Source organism: Periplaneta americana, chromosome 7, assembly GCF_040183065.1.
Source record: "Periplaneta americana isolate PAMFEO1 chromosome 7, P.americana_PAMFEO1_priV1, whole genome shotgun sequence".
In the NCBI taxonomy this organism is placed as follows: Eukaryota; Metazoa; Arthropoda; class Insecta; order Blattodea; family Blattidae; genus Periplaneta; species Periplaneta americana.
In genome coordinates, this window is record NC_091123.1 from 74,819,310 (window position 1) to 74,832,757 (window position 13,448).

The following is a 13,448-nucleotide window of genomic DNA, read 5'->3' on the forward strand; positions in this document are numbered from 1 at the left end:
TTCAGTTTTTAATCAATATCGAAGATATAAATGAACGCAAGTCAGTCTTTTGGGTACTGGTTTAAAGGTAACAATGATCTAGAGTTACAACTGAACAATTACAACAATTTACAGTAATTATAATTTTTCTTGCTATTTCCATGATTGGCAGTGCATTCCTAACATATGAAAAAATGAAGTAGTAAATAATGGTCGGTAATAGATAGACTACTGGCTTCATTTTTGGAACCAATGTCCGTCGAGTTAGCTCTGTGGTAGTGTGTTTGCCTCCACACTAGCCGGCCCGGGTTCGATTCCCGGCAGAGTCCGAGATTTTCGTGTAAAATTTCTACCTCGGGACCAGAAAAGGTGTACAACTCCTAATCACTAGACTAGACTGTGCACCAATATGCCTGTGCCAGATGCGGTTTTATTTATTTATTTATTTATTTATTTATTTATTTAATTTCAAATGTCAATACATAGCAAATATGAATAACAATTATATAGAAAACAATGGAATAATAATAATGATAATAATAATAATGATAATAATAATAATAATAATAATAATAATAATAAATACTAGGCCTGGTGGTGGTGGTGGTGGTGGTGGTGGTGGTAGTGACGATAAGTTCAGTTACATGTAATTCTAAGAGTTAATATCAATCCGAATATTTGTAGAAATTTTGTAATTTCTATGTTTGTGTCTTTCTCGTCTTCATAAGGCATATTGCAGCTAAGGTAGCAGAAAGTGTTAACTTGCGTTGAACTAGAGAATTAGATACCTCAACTTTCAACCATACCGTTACGATTATAACCAAGTAGACATTGTTGCCAACATATGGGTATGACATTTACCTTTGACGTTTTTATCATGAGATTTTTTATTCTCTCTCTCCCCCCCCCCTCGTTTTTAACATTATTCAGACATAGCGCAATTGTTAATGACAAAGTTAATTGGGGTTGGATGGGGGATATATTGTATTAGTGTAAATTAGACACAAGAACAGTGGTGAAGTTAGGTAGGTTTTATGAGAAGAATATATTAGTGTTAATTAGATCACTATCAAAGGTAAGGTTAATTGAGTTTGAGGAAGAGATATATTAGTGTCAATTAGATGTACTGTCGATTTCAACGATATTTCCTGGACCACATCAGATTTCTTCTTCATTTCGCTGTGATAATGTAGTGTACTGTACTTTCGAAAACATGCATTTGCTTTTAGTGCATTAAAAAAAACCGCCGTTTATACTCTATAAATCTTGCACTTGAATAGTACAGTAAATTCTTAAAGAACATAGTCACGAATTTTACCCGCAACACTTCGATTCTCTTTTGTTTCACATGGCTCGGTACGGCTCGGTCACTGGTGGCGAGCATCGGCGCTGCTGTACTTCCTGCATTATCCAATTTTCCTTAACTTCTTCCAAAATTACTTTCTTTAGCTTAATTTTAATATATATTGGATAAATGCCTTTGATTGCCATTACGAGTACTTCGGGATTGTCAAATGAGATTTTCTTATCATGTTCTGTACATTATCATTGTTTTTCTATTTAATAATTCCTAATCTAAAAGTGATATTATTGTTGAAATGCATTACACTTCGCTTCAGTGCTTTAGTGTTACGCGTAACAGATGTGTTTGCTAAGGGATGATAATACTAAAACAATGAGGCAGTCTAAACTACACTTCACTACTTGATTTGATTTAGTCTGAAGGTTTCTGGGTTGTAAAAAATTCACAACCAAAATTTAATATAATTATGTGCATAATTAATTTTTCTTTTTGAAAGTTTTTTCTTCGTTAGTTCCAATTTCACTATTTGTCACATTGTCCTAAGTAAAAAAAAAAATAACAAAGAAATGAATATTTTGATATGTTTGAGACTAATTTCTCATTGAATGTTTTCTTTATTTCCAGAAAAGCCGCAGCAGCATCATTTCCGGTGAATTAACTAGTAAGTAGCGACTATTAGTACAATTTTTTTGAGTAGTTTAACAAACAGATTCATGCTTACAACCATTCCTTGCACAGGATGTTGGTACTTGCATTTCCGAAAAAAATCTCAGAATTAGGTCTATATTTTTGCGAGCATCATAATACTTCCTTTCCATACTATGAGAGCTGGTTCTATACTAGGAGAGCTAGGGTGTAAGCCATGGAAAACAAATTTCGTGAGAATGCGGGTGCGGTTCGAAATTCTAAACAGTGAAAATGAAAGGGGAGGGTAGGGATCAAACATCCATAAACGACACAGCATCATGCTACTTGAAAGGGCAGTATGTGTACTAGTGGAGTAGTATAGGGTTGGGTAGCAACAAAACATCTGTATGTGACACAGTATTATGCAACTCGTCATTATTATGGTAGTTGGAATAGCATTACACCACACATACCCATCCTAGAAATCATACCCACTCTTCTCGGCAGTCGACTCACAACTGCATTACGCACTATGCGTAACATCGCTCTCTGTGCCATAACCATATCACACTGGCATCCAGTAGTGATGCGACCACATACTCGTACTATGAATGCATGGCACGGCGGTGGACTCGCTACACATTGCTTTCATTGCGATAACTCGTGATATCATCACTTAACTTTGAAAAAGTAGTTGTTATGACTTATTCCTCAAGTTTCGTAAATAGGTACAGAATGTAAACGATATAAACTACAAATGAAAAATACTGGCAATAGAGCATCAATTACTGAAAAGTACTGGCAATAGAGCAAAAATTACTGAAAAATACTGGCAATAGAGCATAAATTACTGAAAATTACTGGCAATAGAGCATAAATTACTGGAAAGTACTGGCAATAGAGCATAAATTACTGAAACGTACTGGCAATAGAGCATAAATTACTGAAAATTACTGACAATAGAGCATAAATTACTGAAACGTACTGGCAATAGAGCATAAATTATTGAAACGTACTGGCAATAGAGCATAAATTGCTGAAAATTACTGGCAATAGAGCATAAATTACTGAAACGTACTGGCAATAGAGCATAAATTACTGAAAATTACTGGCAATAGAACATAAATTACTGAACAAAAAGTATAATACAATTTTTCTGTAACTTTTGTTTTTTCTTCTTACAAAAAAAAAGTTATCTGTGAGTCTAATGCTTTTGGAAATGATAGACAGTCATTATTTGCTTCGGTCCGTCACGTACATTGCAACTTGTCCTTACTTCGAGAAAAGTAGACTGAGCAATACTCATGTCACTACAGTGGTGGTGCGTCAATAAGAGCACGTGAACATCTCGTTTCTGTGAATGCACGACTATTTTTATTTTTTATTTAATGACATATTGACGTCCTAGGAATGTATAATATCCGCATCGAGTTGTTTAAATTCCCGCAACTTTCACAGACTTCCTGTATAAATTTGGCAATGTACGTTCACATGAAAGCCATGCTCTTTTCAAGGAGGCTGCACGACTTGACACGCATGCGCGGGACAAAATTGTCTGTAGCTGGCCGCTTATAACTCGTCAAGATCACAAGGTCTTAAGTGAACATTGATTCTGTCCTGCAAATGTCAGATGCGTCGATGCATTCTTGAGGTAGAAAGTAGTCTATAGGTTTCAGCATTTCTCAGGAGATTTTACTTTGAATAGCTGTGTTCTGCTACGGGAGTGTAGTTTGTGAATTACTGTATACTACAGAGTACTTCAGTTAGCTGTACGTGCCATACTATATTGACACATCTTGCAAGACAAACGTGGTGATCAAACTGAAATAAAATAATTGGGATTTCATTACTATTATTGTTGTTAATATTATATTTTGAACTTATACACGTTCTTTTTTCGATAGCGAAACATTAGAATCATGACATATATAATAAACCTACGTATTAATTTTGTGTAATGATTTCAAGTTCTCTTCGGTTTTGAAACACAACATTATAAACACATGCAATATTTTATCACGAGCTACCACTGTGTCACTAATACAGTAGTCCATATTATTTTACATCGTACAAGAATTTTGGGCTGCAGATACGTGAAATTTATTGCCACTCATTGAAGAACTTCTGTACTTGATAACATCGCATGCATTGTCTGAAGAGCTGATAACAATTTAGCGTCTATTACGACTTTTCGAGAGTAGCTGGAGGAATTTCAAATAAACTCGTTACAAATGCAGCTGTTTGTAGAGTCTGGATACGCGATAGATGTTTCACAAGAGCTTCGCGACTTCATTAGAATTATTATTCAGTCGCGACGTCTGGTAGTTCAAACAGTCGACTCGAAGGAGAGTAACAAGGGAGGAACTGCGTGGAAATAACTTGTCAATCAAAGGGACGTAACGGGGAAGAATACTAAATGCCTCCTCACTGCAAAGGACGGTAGTAATTTGGGTAGAAAATTGCGTTAAAATACTCTTCAATGTTTCAGATATACCTTTTAATGTTTTTTTTTTTATATTTTAAATAATCTTCAATTCCTAATAAAACAGCATTTAAAATTTCCGTGTTGCAGTTTTTAGTCACTACACTGTATTATGTCATTAATATAGGTTAGATAGCTTTGTACGTGTCTTGGTCTTCAAATGACTCTTGTCCATTCTTCGTATGCACAGTCTCCTCCAGCTCCTGTTCGTAAGAATACAATCATCTTGATTCGCACTATCTCATCTTTGTTCTTTTATCTATCCGTTATCAGCATTTCTTGACTTGAATCAACTCCCTCGTACACAAGCAGGACGGAGGGTTAAGGCATAAATGTACCTGCCCTTAGCCGTCACTTGTTCATTCAAATTTAGTAGTTTGGGTATTCTCCCCCTCCTATCTTCCTCTGTGCTGTGTGTTGTGGGCTGCATTTTATATGACATAATCTTTGCCGACCACTGCTCCACGATCTGGCATGAAAAACATTTGCAGTTTTTTTTTTTCATCATAATATATTATAATGTTATTATATTTCAGGTCAAATACATCTTGCTAATATACATACGGTATTAATCATTCTGACTCACCATATAATAACATTGTTATAGTTCAAAATTAAATACAATTTTGTAGTGCTGAAAGAAGTCGCTGAAAGAAAAATCTTCACTGCATTTACAATCAGACCTCATGCTTAACTGGGAGAGGAGTGAGTATATAAATTCTTGTAGCAAAAATAGTAGAGCGAGTTTGGAGTGGCTAAGATTTGGAGCATGGAATTCTTAAAATTGTCAACAAGAAGGAGACCGCATCTGTCCATTATGTGTGGTAAAGGATTCTTGGGAACACATTCTAGCGCGTTGTACAGAAATAGAGAATCTACTAAGAAAATATCTTCCACCCTCCATGCTTGGTCGGAATAGGGGTTTGCTTCCATATCTTGACCTCATGTGGAATAGGGAATACCAACAAAAGTCTGTTTCTTTCAAGGTCAGACAGCTTAGAATATCAGCTGTTGAAGTTTATGATACGAAATGAGAAAGGGATAATGCTAACTATTGAATTATAGAGTTTTATGTTTGTTATTAAGTTTAGGTAGGGTATATGATATAATGTGTCTTGTATGTACCACTTGCATATTAATCTGTATGTTTTATGGCGAGTGGTTGGATTTTAATCACAGGTGGGGAGGGAGAAACCTACTAAGTAGGACCTGTTGTGCAAAGGACGTATGGTCAAGAGACCCGAGCACTGAATTTGGGGAAAATTCTGGTAGTGTAACGCACTTGTATGTATAATTTCTGAATAAATCCACATCTATCTATCAAGTTTGTATGGAAAATGAAATGGGTATACAGTAAGTATGCACATATCCATTTCATTGTTACCAACTAGCACGCCTTCCTGAAAATATACAGTTTTCTAGCATTAATGTTTTACCCTTGTTTCAGTAGGCCTGTAGTTTGTACAATGGACTGTAGCAGTTTACTTATATTTCATGTTAGTGATATTGCTATTATTAGTGCAGCGAACTGATGTTTTCATAACAGTGCGTAACGAAACTTTTCTGCCCCTTCCGTATCACGTACAAACTTTCTACAGCTCTTTGGGCTTACTTACTCACCGTCATCAGCATGAACTTCGTCACATTTATTGCAGCCTTCAACTGTGCCGATTGAGTTTGTTTTATCAAACGAGATCATCTGAAACACGTTGATTAGTCATTATGCGACTATTTTTGATTGAACGAACTTGTTGAAGTAGACTAGGAGAGACTTGATTTATTTTTTTTATTCCTTATATGTAATTCTAAAAATAAATTACATAAAATAATAAATGGGCTGTAAAATGACACGTTAGATTAAACCTCAACAGGCTCCGAATACTTGATAGTTGATACAGCAGGGCCACCGCAAATACATCGCAGGACAAACACCCAGTCCTGTGGAATGGAGATGTAAAACTCTGCCCACGCCGCTTGGTTAGAAACTGCACTCGCTATCCATTGATTTGTAGTGGGAGAAGACATCATATATGGGTCTATTTTTATTTTAAAACAAGATTTAAAATATTATGCAAATGGTGTTAGAATTTCATTTTTCATTTGAGTCTTTGGTACAGGTATTAGTTTTTTGTAGTTAGTCACACTGATGTATTTGGCACATCACTAATTCCCTTTAATATGCTGTGCGAACCTCATTTTCTCACCAGTTGACATTTTCTCCTACGTATACAAAGAACAAAGTGACGCACTGATATTTCCTGACAACATGTAACTAAATTCAGTCGTCTACATCAAAGGCACAAACTAAACTATTATTGGAAATTCACTCAGTCTCAGAGGAACACACTTCTTTTACAAATATTTCTTTGTCAGACGAATCGCCAATAAAGTTTACTCTTTACTTACTTCATGTGATTCTATTTGGTTTCTGAGTGATTTAGATTCAAGAATATGTCTCTTTGTTTTTCTTGTTCTTTGAATTCCACTACAAGTTAGCTTGTTAATAGAGTAACATTTAATCTAAGTCATTTTCGGGTTATCCCACCTCCCTTTTTAAAATTAGTTTCGAATTATTCAAATTACTGATAACTAGTTAGACCTATACATTTTCAGAGAACTTTCTTAACGATTTGTGGGAGACTCTTATATCCTATATCAGGATTGCAGAACTGGGGAAGAGAGGGGTGGAAACATGGGGAAAGAGTTCATTCCCCCATCCACAAGGTCAGAGCCTTCAATGACGTTTGTGTGATCTTTGGCATATACACTGTTCTCTCTTCTCCTCTTCCCCTACCGTACAATGACGCCAGAGTTGAAGGGCAGGGTTGAGTTACGTGTTCCGGGTTATGACGCGTGCTTCAATTGCAGCAAAGTTTTGCATCCCTGTCCTACATCATCGATTTTTTCCGTTAGAACACGATTTATACGCCTTATTTTTATTTAAAAAACGAGCCGGTTTCTCTCAATTTTTACATTAAATTCTATAGCGTTGAATTAGATAGTTCTTGATCGTCAGGATAGTTCAGTAAAAATATAGCATGACACTTTTTCTATGATTTCTTTGTAATATATGCATCACGAGTGAAGATTGGCTTCTCTAATGTAAACTGCATTGCTACGAAGTAAACTGAATTGTACTGAATGGAAGTCATACTAATGCTAATGCTCTAACCTTAACCAGTGTTGCCAACACCTAGTGGAAGAAAGTGGCTAGAACTGATTCCGAAAATGGCCAGAAGTGGCTAAAGTTTAAATCGCTAAAAACTATAGGCCGAAGTATGTCAAGTACAAACATAATAAAAAAGTGTATAGTATTGTAAGCTTAACGAGAAGGAATTAGAGCAGTGATCGCCAAAAACTGTGTCGCGACACATGCCCCTGTCTCCACTCAAGCGTAACCATGACATCATATCCCCACCCTCTGTTTACAGCCATCACTTCGATATAAGTAAAGACATTTATCAGCAGCGGACGTACGCATGTAATGTTACAAGTGTGTAGGATAATATGTTTCGATGTCTTTTCGAAAACAGATAGTAAGTAAAAACTTAATTTTAAGGAGCATGGAAGGAAAAGTATTTATTTTGTGCAGATGACAAAAATATGAGATACTTAATTTGTTGTAAAATTTTAAATGAAGTATAAAAGAACAATGTACGTTGTCATTATTTTTCTTGTTATGAAGACTACCACGCCCTTACCTGTAACTTGAATAATAAACGAACAATAAAAAGTAACGACTTCTATGTCTATGTCGGGGTAAAATACTTCGACGTTTTTTTCGACGTATGTAGTGTAATTTGTATATTTCATTAATAAATAAACAATAAAAGTATTGGCTTCTATGTTTTAATCGGTGTAAAATACTTCCACGTTTTTTTTTCTATGTATGAGTGTAATTTGAATATTTCATTAATAAATAAACAATAAAAAATGTCGGCTTCTATGTCTTAATCGGAGTAAAATACTTGGTTTTTTTTAAGTATGTAGTGTAATTTACAACTTCGTGACCAGCCTAGTACGTTTTTCTAATTTCAAATTATTGCTGATGTAAAGTACACGCTCTTTCTATGTTAAATAAGAAAATAAATTTATGTTATTTTATTAATAATACAAAAATAATTAATAGGAGGATAAAAAATTAACATGGAAAAAAGTGTGGATAGTTAATAAGTAGAAGAATATTATATTGCTTTCGTTTTTTCAACACAGTCCGTCTCTGCACTGTTATTCACTGCATTACCTGAAGAGATACCCACTCCACCCCTCTCCCTGCGATATTGGTGTGCGGGTTGCATTTCTATTACGTTACAATTTCGTGCTGTTTGGCAACCACTGAATTAGAGAAATGGGCAATTGTTAATTATAACTCACATAATAGAAATACACATCATCATCGTCAACGCTGCCATCTTCCTCGTCCCTCGTTTCAGTCGTTTCCAACACTCTTACAGAAGTACTAGGATCTTTCTCTGATGACGTATAGGTTGCAGTTGTTCCCACAAGCCGGCGAAGAACTTCAGAAGGAGCTTCATATGAATAACAACACTATTGCATACGGCTTAATCCAAACTTGACGTTCAAAATAGCTGAAAATGTTTTCATTTTCACCCTCTACCTCAGTTTGTCTTTAACAATATTGACTTGACTGAAAACTCTCTCTACTTCAGCATTGGAATTTGGCAAAGTTAACGCAGAAGTATGATTTATAGAATTTACAAAAAGCTTTTGCATTGCTTGTGGGAACAGATTGTATCCAGTCTTTTAATTCCCCCAAATGCTCCCATCCTTTTCGACACTTTTTAATATATTTAGATTTCGGCATGATTAATAATATATTTGTTACTCATGTGATATTTAATTTAAAAAATTCACTCATTTCAATCATATCACAGCACGATACCTGAGCTAAACTACCACCGTACCTGTCGTCTCGCTTCACTTACCTTTCTTCCCACCTTAATCTGAACACACGCTCTCATCATAAAACAATACTAACAATACCATCCCATCGCACCTCCTCATACTCATCCTCTTTCACAATAGCGCTGCCAAGACTCTGGAATTCGCTATCTGCTAGCATCAGGGACTGTCGAATTAAAATTGAATTCAAATCCAAACTTACTAGGCACGTGGTCAGTAATTGATTTCTTGTAAATAGTTTCCTTAATCTATCACAAAATATTTCAATTCCAGTAATTTCATCACTATACAATTTTGTTATTCTAGGTTCAATTTGTAATTCAGTAAATATAAAATATTCTTTGTTTTTCTATGATAAATTATCTAGCTTTAATTAGTCAGGTAATCTTTACGTACTTTGATTTTTATTGTAACTGTAATTGTAGGTTTAATTTGTAATTCAATAAATATAAAATATTCTTTGTTTTTCTATGATAAATTATCTAGCTTTAATTAGTCAGGTAATCTTTTCGTACCTTGCTTTTTATTGTAATTGTAATTGTAGGTTTAATTTGTAATTCAATAAATATAAAATATTATTTGTTTTTCTATGATAAATTATCTAGCTTTAATTAGTCAGGTCTTTTCGTACTTTGATTTTTATTGTAATTGTAATTGTAAATTTAATACTAATTGTAATTTTATTTGTAATTGTAATTGTAAATTGAATACTAATTGTAATTTTATTCTTCATATTATAGTTGGAATCTCCTGGTAGAGGGACAGAGAAGGCCTGACGGCCTTATCTCTACCAGGTGAAATAAATAAATACTACTAAATACTACATACCAACTATTATTTTAAGATCGAATGTAATACAATCTGCAGACAAAAATCACAACACAAATGCAGTCTTGAATGATGTGAAATACATCGTAAGTTCATGACATTATCATGTGCTCAGTGGAAAGGGAGAGGAGAAAATTCATTTAACCGGGGAAGTACCGAATACCGATGATGGAATGCGTGATTGCATGCTGTTGTGCAATTTTGTGTAACGGCAGTGACTATTGAAAAGTCTGAAGTCGAGAAGCAGATCCACGTATGCACGTATAAGAAATAAAAATCATAATGCATTTAAAATAAATTCAAAATGGCCAGTAACGGCTAAATGGAGCGCAGAAAGTAGCTAAAATGCTACAGGTGGCATTTTGAAATATTTGTTGCTAGATCACTATTCGAAATGGCTATATTGGCAACACTGACTTTGACGCTCCTTCAGCCTGTGTTATCTGTCTATACTACGACACACAAAACTTTTCCACCTTCGATTCAGGGGAGATGTACACAGTATCTCCTCAGCAGTCGCCTTCGACCTATAACAGTAAAAGGCCGACAGCATTTACCTGACAGTGTGGAGTAACGGTCAGCGCGTCTGGCCGCGAAACCAGGTGGCCCGGGTTCGATTCCCGGTCGGGGCAAGTTACCTGGTTGAGGTTTTTTCCGGGGTTTTCCCTCAACCCAATACGAGCAAATGCTGGGTAACTTTCGGTGCTGGACCCCGGACTCATTTCACCGGCATTATCACCTTCATTTCATTCAGACGCTAAATAACCTAGATGTTGATACAGCGTCGTAAAATAACCCAATAAAATAAAATAAAAATTTACCTGACAGTGAGCGAAAACTATTTCCATCCGATCGCCCTGTGTGTTAAAGGAATATAGAGTTACATTTAATGTTATAATTTCCTTAATTGATATTATGAACAAGTTGTTAACAGAAGTTATAGCCTATTTCTAACCACTTACGTTTATGTCACGATAGAACGTTTTCTACTCAATTCACGATTGCAGATTCAGTGTGAAATTAAAGAAGATGGAATTTACCTATATTTTGAGATTAATTTCACACATAAAATCATCTCTTTTTATAGGGAGTTTTTATTTTGATAACGAGAAAAGATAGGAGGGAAGTAAGACACGATGTCTCAGGAATTCCATCTCACACCTAAGAACAGTGTCTTTTTTTTTTACTTGGTTATTTAATAACGCTGCATCAACTACGGTCGATGAGATTGGCGATAGTGAGATGATATTTGGCAAGATGAGGCCGAGTATTTGCCATAGTTTACCTGAAGTTTTTCCTTTCGTCTGGACAAAACCTCTGAAAAAAACCCAACCAGGTAATCAGTCCAAGCGAGAATCGAACCCGCACCCGAGAGCAACTCCGGATCAGTAGGCAAGAGTCTTAGCAAACTGAGCTACGCCGGTGTCATTCATACACCAGATATGCTGTATGAGACACTAACCCAACAACTCTGAACAATGTATTTCTTAATTTAAATCCGTCAACATTTTTAATATTCCACGATATATCCACAAGATAATACGTGGATTGAATTGAAGGGTTCAGAGCCATAGTGGGCCAAGCGCCATATATTAAAAACGGAGAAAACAAGAGTTAAAATTAAGTGAATACATAATTCAATGAAACATATAGCAAGTAATATAAAGTATGCAAATTAAAACTAACTGATATTTCAATCTTCATTAAATTACGGCATTCACTTAACTTTAACCCTTACGTTCTCCTGTTTTAATAAATGGCGCTTGGCCCACTATGGTTCTGAATCCTTTAATTAGAAGATTAAAAAGATACAAACATTGCTTATTAGTGAAGACGGCTTAGCTAACTATTGGATTTAAAACGATCAAATCTGTCAAGTTCTCCTGTGTTAAATTGTTCCATCCTTCCCTGCTTTTATAGTCGGAGACCGAAAAAGGAACATATGTGACTCACTTGAGTTCTGTACGTCCCTGAGGATAGAACCAGTAAGTAGTTAGGAAACTTTTTACACATTCCCTTTCACCACATTTGAAATATCCACGAACTCGTCACAATTTCGTAAAAACTAAATTTCCCTGTAGAGTAGTCAGAAGTACAGTAAAAGCCATCTGAAAGATTTCCTGTACCCATGTGACAGAGTTTGGAAATTGTTATATGAATGCCCTCATGAATCTCAACGGACAGGGATGTGATCATCTGGTTATAGAGTAAAGATGAACTTTCTTTAAAAATGGCAATAAGCAGATAAATTATATCGTGCAACGATGTCGTGCTTATTGTTTGGTATAGGTGTTGTGAAGTCACATAGACCTTTTTACTTACTCCACACCATCACTGATAAAATAATATTTTGCAAAGTGAAATCGCAGCAAAATAACACATTTGTTCATACTTCTGTTAGAAACCATGCCATCATTTAATTTTGATATAAATTCTTCAAGCGAGTACGGTAGAGTACTAGTTACAACTCCCACCTTTCATTCGAGAGATCTGAGGTTCGATGCCATTGGCCGGCTAACCTATCTTGAGTTTTTTTTATGGTTTCCTAAGTTCTTCCAGGCGAATGCTGAGGCAGTACCAATTTAAAGGGCCACGACCCGACTTTGTCTCAATCCTTATTAATCCTTCACTATCAGTTTTCATCTTCACCATGGGTTCGGCATGTAAAACTGTGGATTATCCGACGACCATAATGGTGTGTTCTATGAATTTATATAACCTGAAATATGAATCCAGATCTAATCCCTATAAAAAAAAATCGGGGTGTGACTGTGATGGAGACACGGCCATGGTTTTACGTGAATACGTCTGGCTTAATCGACAAATGAAGGTGTCAGTAGAAAAAGGGACCTATCCCTCTCTTAGGAAGTTTTGAGATATTTAGAGCTTTCTTAAACTTTTAATAAATGACCTACAAAACATTGAACCTGAAATTGAGGTAGCTTTCTGCAAATAAAGAGAAAATTTCATTGAAAACTTAATTCATTATTCTTTAATAACAATAAGAAAATATGTTACATCTGAGTACAATCACATATGTCCATCAATGTCCTCAACAAAATCATCTGGTGAGCTTTCTGATTTCAAATTAAGATAGAAGTCTTGATGCACAACAGGTAAAATTTCATTAATGACGTAGGCTAACATCATTATATTTTGCGGTCGTAATAGGTCTGCCCTGAGGGTACTTAGTTGTCAGAGTCGTTTGTATTTTGTAGGTTTCTTTTTTCCTTTCTGAAAACTAACAGTTTCGTATACATCCACATCACTCTAACTACAACTTTATGTCCCCCTTGAAATCTGAAA

At 35.4% G+C, this 13,448-nt stretch overlaps 1 protein-coding gene across 3 annotated transcripts in view; it reads left to right on the forward strand.

The window, feature by feature from the left end:
* LOC138703205 (serine-rich adhesin for platelets) overlaps positions 1-13,448 on the forward strand; it is a 1,304,023-nt gene that overhangs the window by 728,827 nt on the left and 561,748 nt on the right. For all 3 annotated transcript variants that reach the window (XM_069830906.1, XM_069830908.1, XM_069830909.1), the window contains one exon: positions 1,907-1,943. The gene's annotated coding sequence lies outside the window, so the exon portion shown is untranslated. The remainder of the gene's footprint in view (positions 1-1,906; positions 1,944-13,448) is intronic.